The sequence below is a fragment of the Notamacropus eugenii genome, chromosome 6 (assembly GCF_028372415.1).
Source record: "Notamacropus eugenii isolate mMacEug1 chromosome 6, mMacEug1.pri_v2, whole genome shotgun sequence".
NCBI classification, from domain to species: Eukaryota; Metazoa; Chordata; class Mammalia; order Diprotodontia; family Macropodidae; genus Notamacropus; species Notamacropus eugenii.
The window spans coordinates 229,774,208-229,791,001 of NC_092877.1; the positions used below are offsets into that span (position 1 = coordinate 229,774,208).

Below are 16,794 nucleotides of genomic sequence, written 5' to 3' on the forward strand. Positions count from 1 at the left end.
TACTCCCCCTCCTAAGACAAGAAAAACCATCATCTCAACTTTCCAGCCACTCACTTTCTTTCCAATGGGTGCCAGAGAGATGTGTAACGTCAATATGTGCAGGATCTGTGCTTTTATCACTTTTATCAAAATTTATCAATTTATCATCTGTGATATTCCTAACTTAGTAGATAGTAGAATTTATATATTACTCCTCCCCCTCTCCCCGGTTTAAAGAGACTGAGTAACTCGAGCCAGATCACATACCTAGTTAAAGAAGCGGATTTGAATCCAGGTCTTTTGGACTCCAAATCCATTATCCTTTCCTCCCTGGCATGCTGCCTTTATGAACATAAACGTCATCAATGGATTTTTTTCTCTTACTTTTAGTTTAAATTTTAATAAGAGCTGAAGAAGGAGCCTAAACTTGCTAGTGGTGCATTGATGGATGAAAGTCACTGATGCCAGATATTCTGAAGAAGTCTATTTAGAAATCAATGAAGAGCTGGCTCGGTGGGCACCCGGCCTGTCTGGTCGGGTCGCCCTAGGGAGTTTTGGGGGCGGCTGCTGAGCGTCGGGCCATCGGGGTGAGCGGGTGAGCCGGTGAGTGCACAGTGCCCTGCAGCCTCGAGGACCCGCCCGTCCTCAAAAATATGCAAATGACGTATTTATCTCATTATTTCCTGACGTCCCGATTTACACAGACAAGAGTGTGTTGTTCCACGAGGTGATGGAAGGAGATCGCCACGAAGCATCCTTAAGCTAGACGTCAAATAGGGAAAGCTTCACTATATTGCCAACATCCTTCCCCCCCGACCTCTCCCCTCCCCGCCAAAGGGCTGATCTGGAGCTGCAGGGCTGTCCCTGAGACTAGGGAAGATCCAGGGCATAAGACCTGCCTACCTCATTGATGTGGACGAGATTGGGAGCTAGATATGCCAGAGAAAAGAAGCAATCCTAGTGAAGATTCTGGGCATCTTAGCTATGATAGATGGAGAAACCAACTGAAAGGTCATTGCGACCAATAGGGATGATCCCGATGCTGCTATCTATCACGATGTTTGTGATGTCAGAAACCTAAAATCTGGTTATCTAGGAACCACTGTGGAATGGTTTAGATAATACAAGGTCCCAGAAAATGACTTTGCTTTCAATGCGGAATTTAAAGATAAGGACTTTGCCGCTGACATCATTAAAAGCGCTCATGATCACAGGACAGTGTTTGTGGAGAAAAAAACAGATGGAGGAGAAATTGACTGCATGAATACATCCCGAAGAGGACAGTCCCATCAAGTGAAGCATGGAATCAGCCAAAGTGATTGTAGATACCCTGCCGCCACCTTGTGAATCTACCTGTGTCACCCGCACATACGTGGATAAGTGGTTTTATTACTAGAGCCACTAATTCGCCTTCAGAAAGACCAGCCAGCGTGGCTGCATTCCCTTGATCGGGAAATTCCAGATTCCGAAGTCGTAGCTTTGTGATCGACAGCTTTGAAGAGGAAGCTTTATTGAATCCAAATTCCACGTTAATGAGTTGTGTCGATCCACAGTATTCTGTTCTCCCAAGAGCTGTTTCTCCCTATCCCTTGCCTGCATAACAACCCAGTGCATCCCTGTCCTTGGGGCCAGGCTGGTGATAATTGGAAAGCCATTTGTGGAGAGTTAGATTGCAGAAGCAAGCATGTTTTGGGTGTATGTATTTGCCTGTATGGTAAGAAATAAAATTATTTTCCCCCCCAAAAAAGAAATCAATCAAGAGTCTGCCTCATCAAAGAAAATTTCTTGATGCACTGTATCAAGTCCAAGAAATATGGTTCTTCTAATAAGCACAGTCCAATAAGCACTTTTAATAAGCACCAACTAGACTGACTCATGGCCTCCTCTGGTCTCATCGGAGGTTCTTTGGAGAGCAGGTCTGCATAAAGATCCTGAAAAATCTTTGGAAAAGATAATTTCCCAGTCAAATAAAAGGGTCACAATCATAGATTTAGATATGGAAGGGACTTTGGAGGTCATCTTGCCCAACCCCTTCTTTTTACAGACGAAGAATTGAGTCTCAGATAACTAAAGTGACTTGCCTTTGGTCACAAACAGCAAATAGCAGTTAGGATTGGTACACAGTCCTCAAACTCAAAACCTATCATTTCCCCACTGTATCATGCTATCAATAAGGAAGCTTTTTGGGTGGAGAGGGGATGACTGAGAAAAGAATCAGTGCCAAGACTATCCTTTTAACAAACAGCACTCTCTCATAACCATCAATAACAATTCAAAACTTTGTGTTGTAGAGAGCATTAGATTTAGAGACAGTGAAGCTAGTCTGAATCCTGACTGCTATATATTAGTTGTGCAAGCCTGTTAACCTTTTTTTCAACCTCTTGTGCCTCTGTTTCCTAATTTATAAAATAAGGTCAGGCAAATAAAACCACCAACACCTCGTGAACACCATCTTTCCCTGAGACCATGATGAAGGATGGAGACAGCTCAGGACCCTGAGGCCAAGAGCTTTTAGAATACAATGCTTCCAGCTCAATGCTCCTACCTATCATCCTAGAAAGCAACTTCTATGGAGATGCAACCTTGCAACTGCCCCTTCAAATTCTCCATCCATATCTACTGAAGACTCAGAGAAGAGAGTTCTTGCCACCAAAATCCTTGTCATTGTAAAATGGTTCAACAGCAGAAATCGATATGCTTTTTATCAGTGGAAATGTCACCAAAGAGGAAACATTACCATTTGCTTTGCTACTGCTTCCTAAGAAACACAGGGCCTTTCCATGTGTCTTGTAGCTGAAGTCTTCATTATGTATTTTCTCTCTGCCTGGTCTTTGAGAGCAAAGACTGTCTTATTTTTTTCTATTTATGTCCCTAGTGCTTAGCAGAGTTTGGAAATAGTAAGTGATTAATAAATACTTCCTTCCTTCCTTCTTTCCTTCCTTCTCTTCTGGCTTTAGGTATTATGAATTATCAAGATGCATCTATAGTAGCTCCCTTTGCTGTTACCTTCCTTCTAGAGTTTCTGTGCAATTTGGAAGAGCAAATAACAAAAATCCTCTTCTTGCATTTATTATTTTTAATATTGCCATTTTTATTGTATGAGCTTAGACTACTTAAGGACATTGAATAATTTCTCTAATAACTTAGATCTGTCTTTTATTTGTGTGTGTATATACATACATATATACATGCACATACATACACAATATATACACACACACATACTATCTATATAGATAGATTGTATATGTGTATCTATATCTATATCTATGGATAGATATATAGTGTGCAGGTGTGTGTGTGTATGTGTGCATGTGTGTGCATGCATATAGTTCCTATATGTCTTGGCAGGTAGATTCCCAAGTTTTTTATACTGTCCATAGTTTTTTTTTTAAATTTTATTTTTCATTTTTAACACAGTTTATAACAGACAAAACAATTCAAACTTTTGGCCAGGTGATACTTTTTTTTAAAGCATTCACAATATGGACCACAAAAGAATTTTTTAAAAAACATTAACCAACTGAGACACAGATAATATTTATGTTTGCTAACTTCACAAGCTCTTGACCTAATTGTCTCCACAGTATTACTAAGAATTAAAGGACCCTAATTTATTGTTGTTGGTCTAAAGTCCTAAGCCTAATAGCTTAATTTTAGACTTAACCTCAGATGTTCCCCTACCAATAATCTATAATTTAATAGATCTGGTATTAAGCTTATAAACCTTTTGACTATAGGAAATTGCAACCAAGAGTAGGGATATTGCAGGGAAACAATATTTCCCCAACTTCATGTCAGTTCCAGGCAGGAATAGATTGTCAACTTGCGTTCAGTCAGGCTTAAAGTCTGCCAGGTGTCAGTGGGGAAATTGAATCAGGAGAATCCTACCTCAGCCCAGGCTGAACAGTTGCTCTCCCACCCTTCCCGTGAGATCACCTTTTGCAGTTCATACCAGCATCTTATCAGCTTACTGGCATCATGGATTGGAGGCTCAGACCGCCTTTCTTGCTATCCATATCTGGAGTTAGACTCAGAAGAACAGAAACTTAATAGTCCCATAGCATCTAAAAATAGCAAGTTCCAATAACCAGATTTCAAATATGTTTATAAATTACTTTGACTAAGGAACATCTTTTGAGGCAAGTCTTAAATGGCTTACATGTCTTTCTATATATGTTCTAGTTCCTGATTAAATAGCAATCATAAAATCAAATTTGCCATTAAACCTTAACTTTTCCACCAATGCCAAATTTTACCCGAGGTTACCTTCCTCTAGGGAATTTAGACTAAAATTCTTTTCCCTAAACTAAAGATGTCATTGAATCATTCTCAGTAATTAATTCAGTCAATTGTTTTAATACTAATTGCTTTTACCTCACTTTGTAACATGTCCAATTTTTCTCCCCATCACTCCCCTCCCCCCACTTCCTAATACCTTGCTTTCTGATTACTCCTTCCCTCAATGTACCCTCCCTTCTATCACACCCCACCCTTCCCTTATCCCCATCTTCTCTCTTTTCTTGAAGGGTAAGGTAAATTTCTATATCCTATTCCCTGTATTTCTTATTTCCTGATTTTATGCAATAAACATTCTCAACATTCATTTCTAATACTTTGAATTCCAACTTCTCTCCCTCCTCCCCTCCCTCCTCAACCTGACTGAGAAGGCAAACAATTCAAATCAGACTAAATATGTGTCATTTTGCAAAAGACTTCCGTAATAATCATGTTGTGTAATACTAACTCTGTTGCCCTCTGTCCTACTCTATCTCCCCTTATTTTTCCCCCTCAATTGTCCCTTCTCAAAAGTGTTTATTTCTAGTAATTCCCTTCTCCCATTTGCCCTCTCTTCTATCATTCCCCTCACCCCACTTGTCACCTCCTCCCCTACTTTCCTGTGGTGTAAGATAGATTTTCATATCAAATTTAGTGAGCATGTTATTCTCTCCTTCATTCATATGTGGAGAGAGTAGCTTCACTTTTTCCCTCTCCCCTCCTCCCTTTTCTCTTCCATTGAACAAGATTTTCCTTATCTCTTTTATGAGTTATAGCCTGCCCCATTCCATTTTTCCCTTTCTCTTCCCTGTATTTTCCTCCCTTACCCCTTAATTTTTATTTTATTTTTTTGTGTGGATATTATCTTTTCTGATTCAACACACCTTGTACTCTCTGTCTATATATGTGTATGTGTGTGTGTGTATGCACAATCTCTCCATCTACCCAAATACTGAGAAAAAATTCAAGAGTTATAAATATTTTCTTTCCATGTAGTAATGTAAACAGTTCAGCTTTACAAAGCCTTTTATGATTTTTCTTTCCTGTTTACCTTTTCATGCTTCTCTTGATTCTTGTATTGGAAAGTCAAATTTTCTATTCCGATCTGGTCTTTTGCTCAATATGAATAGTTGAAAGTCCTGTATATCATTAAATGACCATTTATTCCCTTGAAATATTGTACTCAGATTTGCTGGGCAGGTGATTCTTGGTTTCAATCCCAATTTCTTTGACCTCTGGAATATCTCTTTCCAAGCCCTTCAATCTCTTAATGTTGAAGCTGCCAGATCCTATATTATCCTGACTGTATTTCTACAATACTCAAATTGTTTCTTTCTAGCTGCTTGCAGTATTTTCTCCTTGATCTGGGAACTCTGATATTTGGCCACACTATTCCTAGGAGTTTCTCTTTTTGGGTCTCTTTCAGGAGGTGATCAGTGGATTCTTTCAATATTTATTTTGCCCTCTGGTTCTAGAATATCAGGCCAGTTTTCCTTGATAATTTCATGGAAGATAATGTCTAGGCTCTTTTTTTGATCATGGCTTTCAGGTAGTCCTATAATTTTTAAATTGTTTCTCCTGGATCTATTTTCCAGGTCAGTTGTTTTTCCAATGAGGTATTTCACATTATCTTCTATTTTTTCAAACTTTTGGTTTTGTTTTCTAACTGCTTGGTTTATCTCATAGTCATTCATTTCCCTGAACTCAATTCTCTTTTTCAATGAATTATTTTGTTCAGTGAGCTTTTGAACCTTCTCTTCCATTTGGCTAATTTTGCTTTTTAAAGCCTCCTTCTCCTCATTGAGTTTTTGGACCTCTTTTCCCAATTGAATTAGCCTCTTTTTAAAGGTGTTATTTTCCTCAGCGTTTTTTGGTTCTCCTTTAGTAAGTTGCTAACTCATTTTTCAAGCTATTCTATTGCCTGAGTCCAGTTTAAGTTCCCCTTGGAGACCCTGGAGGCAGGGGCCTTGACTTCTTCTGACAGTATGCCTTGTTCTTCCTCATCTGAAAGGATGAGGGGAGACACCTGTTCCCCAAGAAAGTAACCTTTTGTGGTCTTATTTTTTTCCCCTTTTTTGGGCAATTTCCCAGCCAGTTACTTGACTTCTAAGTTTCCTCTCCACAACCACCTCACCTCCAATTCCAACAAGCCAGCACCAGGGGCTGAGATTCAGGTGAGCTATTCCAATCCCTCAGGGGCTTTAGGCAGGGGCAGGGCCACTATTCAGTGTGAGATGAAGACCAGCTGTTCAGGTGGGAGCAGGGGCCCCACACAGGGCTCAGTTCCCTCAGGGGCTTTACACTGAGACCTTCAACAATGGATGGGGGCTAGTGCCTGCCTTGGGAGCCCCCATCTGCTGCTGCCTTCACTGCTGACACCTGAAGAGGCCTGAGTTATGGGGACGCCTTGCTCCCTTCTCAGCCAGCCGAGAAAACCCTCTCACTGACCTTTAGCGCCTGTTGGTTAAGGGATCTGCGCTGCTGCTGGAGATTCTGTCCCTGCAGCCTGCGTGGTTTTGCTCCTCCAGGTGCTGTGTGGCCAAGGCTGAGCTGGGGTCTGTTCCTTGTCAGGTGCAACAGACCTTTCCTGTCAGTCTTTCAGGTCACTCTGGACTACAAATATCCTCCACTCCGTTGTTTTGTGGCTTCTGCTGCTCTCCATATTTCAAGTCTGTATCCCTCATGCCTGACATGCTCTGCCTACACATCTCTACCTTCTGGCTTTCCTTGTTTCCTTCAGGACTCAGCTCAAATTCCACCTTCTGCAAGAAGACTTTCCCTGGATCTGAAGTCAGAATCTGAGGGCTGGCCCTGGAGTCAAGAAGACCAGAATTCAAATCTAGCTTTATACCCTTACTAGTTGTGTGATTCTGGATTAATCATTTAACATCTGTCTGACTCAGTTTCCTCCCATATAAAATGGGGATAATGATAGTACCTGTATCCCAGGGTCATCATGAGCCGATATGAGATAATACATGTAATGAGCTTTTGAACACTTAAAGCACTATATAAAATGGTATTTTACTATGACTACAGTATTTTTGCCATTACTACATTTTACTGAATTGCTATGTTACTACTATTATTGCTACACATACACATAATATGTATGTACATAATTATTTGTGTGTTGTCTATTCCATTACAATGTGAGTTTTGTGAGGGCTATAATGTTAAAGGTGTAATGTTAAGGAAATTTGAAGATCTTCCCTGCCCCTTAATAGGCCCATGTGATCTGCTTTGAGCTTTGGTCCAGAGCACAGCTTGAGTCACATGAAGCCCTTGGTGGGAGGAGCTTGCTGAATGGTTGGAGAAGGAAGGTGGAGCAGGAAGAGTGAGGTGGAGCTGAGAGAGCAGGCAGAGCAGAGTAGAGCAGCTAGCATGAGTGAGAGAGGGAGTGGTTTTTCCTAAGGGAGCTTGTTTGTGAGGAGTTCTGACAGAGGAAAGTCTTGGGCATTGTGGTCTTCTCTCTACTGGTGATGTGTACAAACTTCCTTGTTACCATGGTGGAACTGACTTTCTGGTATGTGAATAAATATTTTGATTTCATCATAGCCACAGAAGCTGCATGAGTATCATATTGGTGCTACACAGGGACTTTGTTCTCGCCATTCTTAGTACCTCCAGTGCGTGGCTTAGTGTTTGGTATTTTGTAAACATTCTCATTAATGAAGCTTCATTGATGAGCATTTCAGGTTTAAAGGTAAAAGGTCATTGATCTTTTGTGTTAGATACTGAAGAGGTATACCAGACATTTTTCACATCCCCTGGGACAGTCAAGATGCACTATATCCCATGAAACAATTAGAAAAAAAAATGAGAGTATGTGATCAAACCTCAATTTTGCACTTAAAGTACAGCACATTACAATAATAATTATAAGAGATCATAAGGAGAAGTTGATGTGGGCAGGTATAGTCAAGAAAGACTTCATGGAGAGGGAATTAAGGATATGTAACATGCATATTTGAGAAGAATGGGGGAATACATTTTAATTATACGGAACATGTTATTGTAGTTTATGAACAAAGATCTGGAAATAGGAATGAAAATATACTCAGGTGGCAATGAGATTGGCCTCAGCAAAGCAGATAATCCATGTCATAAAGCAAGAGGAGAGATTAGTAGAAGCAGATTGTAGTGGGCTTTTATTGATACTCAATTAGCTCTGTCATCCCATTGATTCAGGAGATCCCTCCAATGATGCATGCCACAATCCATCCATAACTTCTCATTTCCTTGCAGTTCTTATCCATGGCCTCCCAAAAATTCAGCAGAGAGTCCATCCAACATGCTAGAGTCCTTCTTATTTTTTCCCCAATATAACAAGGGTACCAATGGAGCTCTCTAACCTTCCTCTTGGCTTCTTGCTCTTACCACATGACCATCCATTCTTTCAATCCATCTTACAATTTTTAATGACATCCGTTATCACTGTTCTTTGGATTGAGCTTACTCACTTTGTTATGTCCCTTTCCACTGCCCTCTGTGTCTTTCCTTCTCATTTTTAACTCTTCAGAGGCAATAGAGTTCTAGATTACTCTGACATATAGCAACATCAGTAAAATACATGTATTGAAAAGATGGGTCTTTACTGTTATGGAAAGCTTAGATTTAGTAAAAATGATTTGTAATTTCATGAAAGCTAACCAGGATGCTCTTCTCCCTTTCAATTATGGGCCCAAATCATTGTCCACATGTACTTTTTGTCATGTATGTGTAAATATACACACACATATATGTAAATATAGATACACACTGTTGGATAAACTCTATGAGGTGTCCATTCTGATGAATGTTGAAATTTGGGCAATAGAGCTTCACCTTGTTGTTTTATCCTTTGTGGATGGACAAATAAGGTTCATTTGAATGATTCATTGGTAGGATGAAGAATTTTGTCTTTATTTCATTGTTTATTGTCTTTATTTCATTGGGGAGCCATTAAAAATTGTTTGAGGAGGGCAATAATGTGATAGTGATGAATGTTTTCCTCTTTGAACATCAGTCTGCCAATTTTCCATTAAAGTTTTATTCCAAGGTCACGTTCTTATCCAGAGGTAACCTTGGGTCCCCAACAACTGAGCGTAAACCCTAACTAATTCCACTAAATAGGAAAAGTTTTGAGTATGAGTCTAATAGCCAACTACACATCTAGCATCTCAGGAGAAAGCTTGCTAAGTTCAGAGAGTGGGATCACAGTAATAATAGCTATCATTTTCATAATGTCTTAAAATTTACCAAGTGTTTCACAGACATTATCTCATCTAATCCTTACTGCATCTAATCCTTTTAAGAGATGTACTACAGAAACTATTTTACCCATTTAGATATGAGGAAAGTATGGTTCAGAATTTAAGTGACTTGTTCATAGTTACTTAGTGAGTAAGTATCAGAGGTAGTTTCAGACCTAGGTCTCTCTTGGTTAGAAATCTTTCATTCTTTGTGTTATAACATTGACATGATGGCCCCCCCAAAAATACATTGTTATCTCATTTTGGATAAATAAGGCACGGTGTTCAGAACAAATATGGTAATAGTTCTACTGTGTTCTGCTCCAGTCAGATCACATCTAGAACACTGTGTTCACTTCTGTAATCTACACTTTAGAAAATATGTGAATAAACCTGGGGAAATTTCAGAGAAGGGAGAGGAGGTAAAAAAACTTGAGATTAGATATTTGAGGACTGACTGTGACAATATCTTCAATGAATTCCTTCCCATTTTGATCCTATTCTATTGTCTTCTGCAGTGGAGTCTTAAGTCCATAAGGGGTCTGTGACTCTTTGGTATGGGACATCACTCTTATGTCTCTTTCTCGAGTGAACTTTATGTTGCGAGGTCCAAGTTCTCTCCTAGAGGTTTTGCCACCCTCATTCAATCTTTTGTCCCAGGTACATTTTGTGTCACTTGCAATAAGTGGTGGAATTCTTAATTATGGCTCTGAATCTCATAGGTTACCTGATCTAACCATTTTCTCAATAGGAATCTCTCACTAGTAGTCACCTGGATTTATGGAAATAGGGAGATGACCATATATGAAGATAAATGATTGCACATTTAGCCATTTCTAATTATTAAGAACTTTTTTCCTACAATGCTAAAAATCTGTAGTTTGATTTTGTCAGATGTCTTACTAAAATTTTACTAAACAGTATCAATGTCAAGGTTCTTAACTTTTTTGTCATGAATCCCTTTGATAATGTGGTAAAATTTATGAATCCTTTCTCTCTGAATAATGCTTTAAATGTGTAAAATAAAAAAAAACAGAATTATGAAGGAAACCAATTAAATTTAAATTGAGTTAGAGGAATATTTTTTAAAAATTAGTTTATAGAATCCAGGTTAAGAACTACTGATCTATATTCCCCTCCCCTCATTGTTCTTATTATTACTGATGATCATGATAGCTAGAATTAACATAGAACTTTAGGATTTGCAAGGCACTTTACATATGTTATCATTTGATCTAGGTGCTATTATTTTTCTCATTTTGTAGATAAGGAAACTGAGGCAGACTGAGTCAAGGTGACTGTCTCAGAAACACACAACTAGTAAGTGTTTGAGGCCACATTTGAAGCAAGGTCTTCCCGACTCCGGGTCTTGAACTATATCCACTATCCACCCCAGAAGCCGTTCATTCATTCAGTATCTTTTTCTTATCTAGTGTTATTGTACCTTGAGCATTCTTTGCTGTCTTTAAAAAAATCATTAACAGTTTTTGGGCAATCATATGCTCTAGTTCTTTCTGTACCAAAGGATACAATTTATCTCAGCGTGATTAAATTGACTAAACTTGAGGGCAGCTAGATGTTCCCTTAGTATCTATCTTGAGTGTCAACTCCCTTATTAGTCATTTTTTTGTTCTTTTCTTTCTTGTCCACAAACTATGCTCATTGGTTGAGAAAACAAAAGGGTTGAGTACTTCTGCCTTCTTTCTGTTACATATTAACAACATTTTATGCAATGTGTACCTGAACATCTCCACCAAATAACTACCTAATCTCTCCTTGAACAATTATAGATATGAGCAACTCATAACCTTCTGAGGTAACCTATTCCATTTTTGATTAGTTCTAATTTTTATGTAATTTCTTGTCACATAGCTTCTCTCTAGTTCTGTCTTCTGGCATGACCAGAAGAAATTTAATCCTTATTCCCTATGATAGCTATGATTTTTCACCTTATTTCTCTCTTCTCCAGGCTTAAACATCATTAGTCCCTTCAATCAGTCCTTAAATGACATAGCTTCCATTCCATTATCAACCTTGTATTTTTAAAAGTTTTTCTAAAAAAATTATTTTTAACTTATGGAATAAAACAAGCATTTTTAAAGCACATGAAACTGCAAATTTATTATGTACAACTTGCTACTTCTTTTAAATATATAATAAAATTATCAAGCAAATTTCCCCCTCCCTTTTTTCTCCCTTACCACCATTAGACACAAATATGTGTGTATATATGTATGTGTATGTACATATATATGCATTTTTCATATATCATACATTTTACATGTATATTACTTATATATTTTACACACACACATATAATAATCATTCTATATATACTTCTATCAGTTCTGTGTCTGAATGCAGATAGCAAACTGATAAATGGAAGTATGTATAGAAACAATCCATTGGACCTTCTATAGCTTCTCAATGCCATTCCTAAAATGTGAAGTACATGAGTACATACTTTATATGATCTCCCTAAGGTAAAATAAAAGGAAATTATTACCTTACTCATATTGTCAATAATTCTACTTCTATTAAGATAAATTAAGTATACATTAGAATTTCTTGGCTGCCGTGTCACTCAACTCATTTTGAGCTTGAAATCCACTAAAATTCTGACTTTTTTTCTCATGCCTTACATTCTTGCTATGCCTCCCCCACTTTTTACTTAAGCAATTACTTTTTAAAATTTGCATAGAATTCTACATTTGTCTTTTAAAAAACTTCTCATTAAATTAATACTTTGTTACAAGTTAGTTGATGTTTCTCCCAATTCTAATTCCATGGCTCCATCCATGTATAAGCTCTCCTTCTCATTTTTGTATCATTCAAAAATCTGATAATCATTCCATCCATGCCATCTTCCAAGTCACTGAAATTTTTTTTGAGGAGAGTAGAAATAAGAAAAGATTGCTGAATTAATTTATTCGAGATCATGCTTCATATAACATTGGTTAGGGATAGATCAATCATTGCTTTATTTTTATTCTTATCTTTTATTCTTAATCTTATTTATTTGTTGGTCTTTGGTTCTGGCCATTCAACTATTCTGAATGGAGTATATTTGTCTCATGTTTGACTGGACTTCTTTTCCACTATATACTATATAATTCCATCTCATGTCACATTTTCTCGTCCAAACTCATGTTGTAAGAAACTGTCAAATATCTTTTTAAAACCCAGGTATACTATGTTGTAACAGAAAGCACCCCAACATACACAGGAGGGCTTGCTATTACAAGTTCTTAGATCTGCATTTCTAAAAGGAAAGGCAACTTTCAAGAGGCCGATAATCACTTTAATCAAGCATTTAATTTAATTTAATTAATTTAATCAATCATTCACTTAGTTCAGGGGAAAAAGTCAGCACCCTGAACTTCAGAGAAAATATAGAGAGATCAAGATCCACAGAGAGGGCTTCCAACTGTCTGACAGAAGCAATACAATCAAGAGACAGATCCAGCTGTCTGACCACACATACATAGTTACCAGAGAGAGAAGCACCAACATCTGGATTTTCAAACCCAGAGGGCTCCTTAGAGGTTTCCCAGAGTCTCATCTGGACAAATAAACACTTCCAAAAAGTAAGCACCAAAGGAAAACCTCACTTCAGAGTCTTTATACACTTTTCAGAGCCAGAGGGCATCACAACCCTGGAGAACTAATGCCTCATAAGAAAATTAACAAAAGCCTTCCTACAAATCTTCCCTAATCAAAGTCCCCTTAATGGGCAGGTTCATTAATGGGTGGGGAAGATCTTCAGATTAAGAAGCAAACATATTAACAATAAGCAAAAATGCGTTATCAATACATATGTACACATTATTGTTATGATGTTCCCTGATCTCTTAATCTTGTAATTCTGTCAGTAAAGAAAATGAGTTTCTGCTTATACAAACTCTTCTTGAAGAATCCATGCAGGCTGTTAATCATCATCACTTTCTTTTCCAAAGAAGTCCTTTTTATTGTCCTTATCTTTCAGTGCCAGCTTGAACTTGTTCTGGGCTTCAGGATTCTTGAAAAGGGATTGTGTGTGACAAATTTTACAGTGTATGACTAACATACCTCACCCTTCAAAACAAAAACAATGAAAAATTCATTTCAAGGAATTATAGAATGGCAGCTATCTGACTAAATAATTTAATGAAAAAGCACTTAATAAGCACTTACTATACAGTGAACACTGATACACACACAAAATAGTTCCTGCCCCCAAGGAGCTTACATTTTAAAAGGGGAAACTATTTACAGAGGGGAGGAGTAGGTATGGAGGTGCAGGTGTACTGGGAAGGTGAGGGATATAAGTGTAAACTGGTATACCCCATCCAGGAACAGTAACATACTTGATTTGCTCAAGAGACACAGCATTGTGGTGGCTGGTTAGGAGGCTATGAAGGAACTTTTTGGAGAAAAGGAAATGGAGTGATGCCAGGCCTAGCGGCCTGAGGGCTACCCGAGTCTTACCTTACCTATCGCAGGTCTTCGGCTGGCCAAACCGGATAAACGTATGAGAGAAAAGACTTTCCAGAGTCGAACAAGGGCTAGGCTTTATTCAGGGTCTTGGTTACATGTGCAGGGGGAACTCTTCCTTAGGAGAGAGGGGAATCTCCCAAGGAGGCAAAGATCTTAGAGTAAGAGAATGGAAGTGGAAGTGGAAGTGGGGAGAGAGGGGAGGGAAGAAAGAAGAGAGGAGAGAGGGAAAAGGGGCCTTCTGTCCTCTAAGGGCCCCTCAGTGCTAAGAGCGCCTTCAGGCTTTCCTGACCCTACTTAAGCTCTCCTGCTGCATAGTTTGCACCTGAATACCGTGCCTGTTAGACAACAATAGGTGTGCTCAGACCCGGGCCAATCTCGAGGGCAGGGATGCTCTCTCCCAGCACGTTTCCCACGGGAAGAGGCGGAAATGCACGAGATAGCCAGTCTCACACCTCAATTCCCTGCTGTTCCCTGGGGGGCCTCATGAGAACTCTAAGGTTTAGAATCCTCACCTTTACCCGCCCGAGACTGTCCACATGGAACTGAGCTTACACCCCCAACAGAGTGAAGCATGGCTGAAACATTCTTAATATAATTAGTGTTCCAGGAGAGGCACTCAACAACAAGGAGGGAGGGTTCCCATGATAGAAATTCCTTTAGGACATGGTGTCTAGTTTGGGCCAGAGGCAGTTGGGAGGAGCCTGCAGACAAAGTGTCAGGAGGTGTCTAGCCAGTAAGAATCTTTATTAATAAATACCACCACTTGTGGCCATCCAAGTAAAATCACATCTCTAAGTATAATCTCTGAATTGACATGACTTCTGTCAGGATCCAAGACCACTCTCTCTTTTTACTATTAGGAGACACCCTGTTTTCCAGAACTAAGGACCAGCAAACAAGCTGTGCCCTGATTTTGGCACAACAACAATCCTTTGCACTCTCCCTCTGGATGAACTCTGCTGCAACTAAATCACAGAAGAGATGGTCCCTGAGCTTGAGCGAGCACAAACAGGCCTGGACGTGAAACCCTACTATGAATGGACATTTTGTCACTAGACAACCTTTCTTCACTGTTGCCTTTGTGTCTCACCACTATTGTTACCCTTGATTCTTTATCTAGCCACAATATATGTTAAGGTTTAACTCCATTTGCCTCCTACTGGAGGTGGCCCCAATTCATGTGTCTAATTTTCCTCCCCCAATAGAATAAAGAAATTTTTTTGATTATAACCTGTGTGAGCTCTGTGATATTTTTGGAGTTAATGGTGGTTGAAAAACCTCTACAATTCTTTGGTCATTTATTGTCAGAGTTGATACTTTCTATGGGTAAATATAGTTTGGTTCTAGACATAACCAGTAACAGGGGACACAATCAGCTACTCCATCCAAACTGAATAAATTTTTTGGGGAGGAGGGTGAAGAGAGGAAGGTGAATTAAATAGTATAACCATCACCAGAATGGCAAGCATAGTTTGTATGGCCTTCTTCTCATGTAGCCAACCTTACTTTAAAGAATGCCATGTACTTGGAGATTACTTGTTGAATTAATATTCATTCATTCATTCAATATTCTGGTATATCTTCCTACCACCACCACCACCACCCCTTAAGGGATCCCAAAATGTTTGTTATTCAAGCATGTTAGGATAAGCAAGTTAGATAACATCTGACAATTGAGAGGCTGTTTGGAAATGAAGTGAAAATAGAAAGAAGTCCACTTAACTAAAAGCATCCAAGTAGACCAATTGAGAAAAGGGAATCTGGCCTGTGGTAGTTAAGTAAAGGGCCATGGAAGAAATTAAATTCACCAATTGAAGCTTACTGGGATTAAGTCAATGGTCTGGCATTATTCTTACAAGGTCAAAGTCTAAGAACACCTATTTGTAGCACTTTGGACTTCCTTAGTGGGAAAAATGTTAGACCTGAGGAAAAAGGTTAGAAGGAAACCCCAAGAGTAAAGATAAATTAAAAAGAACTGTTATAACTACAGATTAAAATTTTATGTTGCTTTTAAAATTCAAAGACAGGAATGTGGAGGCAGAGTGCATCTTGTACATCTGAACTGTGTTTATGCAAGGGAATTATTTCTATAAATGAACACAGAGAATAAAAGCCACTAGAAAGTTTACAGAATTGCTGATATACAAAGATATATCCAACCTTTCCCCAAATCCCCTGATGAACAAAGCAAGGCTGTTTGTGCTGTTTAGCTAAAAAATCTCAGTAGGCATGATTCCAGTCATGTGAAATGGATTTTTGGTGTTTTTTAATTTTTTTGTCACCCTGTGAGAAGTTTGACCATTTCAGCAGAATTTGTAACATATCTGTAGAGAAAAAAATAGGAATCTTAGTAGTTTCCTGGTGAATCAGATAAATGCATAAATGAAGAGATAGTAATTTAGGCCAAGAATATAGGGGAAAAAATTCACTTTGCTTCTATTTTGGTAACTATTTTCTCACCCTGTTAAAACTGGCTAAATTGCTTACTACTTGGGTTCTGGCTTTACTTGACCCAGACATAAAACCAAGAGCGCAGGTATCTATATTAGGAAATTGATACTTGACATTCTGGCCTTTCCCAGGTGTTTATAGGCTACTTAGGATTCATACATGTGTAAGATATCTGTAAATACATATCTATATATATATATCCATACATATATGTATCTATATATGTTTGTGTGCATATCTGTGTACGTACTTTGTATCACATCAGCCATTTTGCCTTGTGTTCTTGGAACACAGTTAAGGTCGAGGTCCCCAGGGTTGATATGTTATTGAACATGTTCTGATTTTGGGTTGGCTGACTGCCTCGGAAAATCCAGGC

General features: G+C 38.6%; 1 pseudogene; it reads left to right on the forward strand.

Moving 5' to 3' along the window:
- Nucleotides 1-427: 427 nt before the first annotated feature.
- On the forward strand, nucleotides 428-1,375 carry LOC140510857 (inorganic pyrophosphatase-like; annotated as a pseudogene).
- The last annotated feature ends 15,419 nt before the right edge of the window (nucleotides 1,376-16,794 follow it).